This window comes from Diceros bicornis, chromosome 8, assembly GCF_020826845.1.
Source record: "Diceros bicornis minor isolate mBicDic1 chromosome 8, mDicBic1.mat.cur, whole genome shotgun sequence".
NCBI lineage: Eukaryota > Metazoa > Chordata > Mammalia > Perissodactyla > Rhinocerotidae > Diceros > Diceros bicornis.
In genome coordinates this window covers 85928066-85929941 of record NC_080747.1, presented here as the reverse complement: position 1 = coordinate 85929941, position 1876 = coordinate 85928066, and the positions used below count along the sequence as shown (strand labels likewise).

Here is a 1876-nt window from a genome sequence, read left to right as displayed (position 1 = left end):
TTTAGTCCATTTGCAAATCACCTTTTTGGGCCTTGTCCTCTCCATGTGCATGTTTTGATCTTTTTACATTGTTTTTCCCACTTAGAGCTGATGCAATTCCAGAGATTGAACTAGAAAACTACAAGTTCCTAAAATTTGGTCAAAAGAAACCTCAACAAGAGAAGCAGAAAACATTCCCTCTTCCTCCAGAATGTAGAAAGGCACCCCCTGCCTATGGCACGACCTGGTCCTGGGTACTGCTGTTTTAAAGACACCCACATTTCAGTGGTTGTTGCTTTGCCTGGGAAAGTACCATCAACCTTTAAATCCCAAGAGAACGGGCGGGGGGCAGTGTCCGCCCCTGGAGCAGCTGAATGATACTGAAATGAACTTGTCCTCGGAGTTAGGGAGAATTGGGAGTGACGTCACTAGCCAAAAAATGGGCTGGCCTTTCTCCCTTCTCCAACATACAATAAGTTGATGACTCAGAAGAGTTCTTGATTCAAGGAGAAATGTGAGATTCTGTGTCTCACTCACATGCCTACAGAAAGCGACAGAACCACACCACATCTCCCAAGCTGTAAAAAGAACAGGACTTTAATATAATATTCAAATATGTCATTTATTATTTACAACAAATAACCACTGACCCTCCCCAATGGGTGAGTAGGTGCTGAGGTAGAGATGTCAGGGAGCTGGGATGGGGTCGTCCCTTCTCTCTTGGGCTTCAGGGGACCCCAGGAATCAGCTTAAAATGCTCCCCTTCCCATCAAGTGGGAGGAGCTGGCCCGGTGCATCGCAAGCATCCCAACAGTGTCCCCGCTGCTGAGGATGGGGCTGTGATCGGCCACTGGTACGGGGTTCGGCGTTGGGGCCTGGGGGCTGAGTAGAAGAGTCGGGTTATCTTCTGCAGCCTCCCTCTGAATCATGGCCCCCCACCCTGTCCCCACTGCACTGGGTGCTTCAGACCCTGTGCTCAGTGCTGTCAGCCACCAATACCCCATTCGTCCCTGCCACGTGAGCGATCATTTAGTATCACCTATTTCACAGAGAGGGAAACGGAGTCTCAGGAAGCTGAAGAGAGTCACCCCAGTCACAGGACTGGTCAATAGTGGAGCTGGGATCCCAGTGCCAGCTATCCGACTCCCAAAGGCCACGCTTAGCCCGAAGCCTTACTGAACCCCCAGGAGTCAGTCACCCCGGCCCAGACACTCACTCACCCCAGACCTTGATGATGGCCGGTTCTTCTTCGCCTTGCGTATTTTGCAGGCCAACTAGGTCTAGGGCTCTGGCTGGCAGGACAGGTTGTAGCTACAGGACAGAGAGGCACCTGTGAGCCTACCAGGAACCACACCTCAGGGGTCCCCCTACTGCCTGCCCAGCAGCTGGAGTCTGGGTGTCCCAGAGGTCGCCATGTAATAAGGCCGGGGGATGAGTGGGGGACCATGGAGACAGGCTCTCTGGACTGGCCAACAGGGAGAGTCCACCCCTGCCCTCACCCAACTCCTGCCCGGCCTCACCTCTCATTCTCGTTGAGCAACTCCATGTCTTGGAACCAGGCCACAAATTGCTCCCTCGGGTTCTAGGTTGTAATTCTTGGCAGCCTCCTGGAGCAGCAGGATCTTCCTCATGACTCGGTATTCCTGGGACCAGAAGGAAGGAGAGGAGGCAGACAGGGCCTGGGTGGAGGATGCTGCAGGGGCCTTGTTGGAGGTGAGAAGTGGGGCAGGGGACCAGTCCTGGAAACCATCCTTCCCTCCAGTTCCATCCAGGCTCTACCAGTTCTCAGAATGGGAATAATCAGCTCCTCCTCCAGGAAGATATCCTTGATGCCATCCTCCCCTCAACCCACCCGCCAATTGGATGGGTCTCCCACTCCTCTGTTATCAAACTCTTC

General features: G+C 53.3%; 1 long non-coding RNA gene across 1 annotated transcript; it reads right to left on the bottom strand.

The window, feature by feature from the left end:
- Positions 1-777: 777 nt before the first annotated feature.
- LOC131409843 (uncharacterized) lies at positions 778-1651 on the bottom strand. The gene is made up of 3 exons (XR_009221042.1): positions 1500-1651; positions 1200-1290; positions 778-861 (listed from the first exon to the last, which is right to left on the bottom strand). It is a non-coding gene; the product is annotated as an uncharacterized LOC131409843 (long non-coding RNA).
- Positions 1652-1876: the final 225 nt, after the last annotated feature.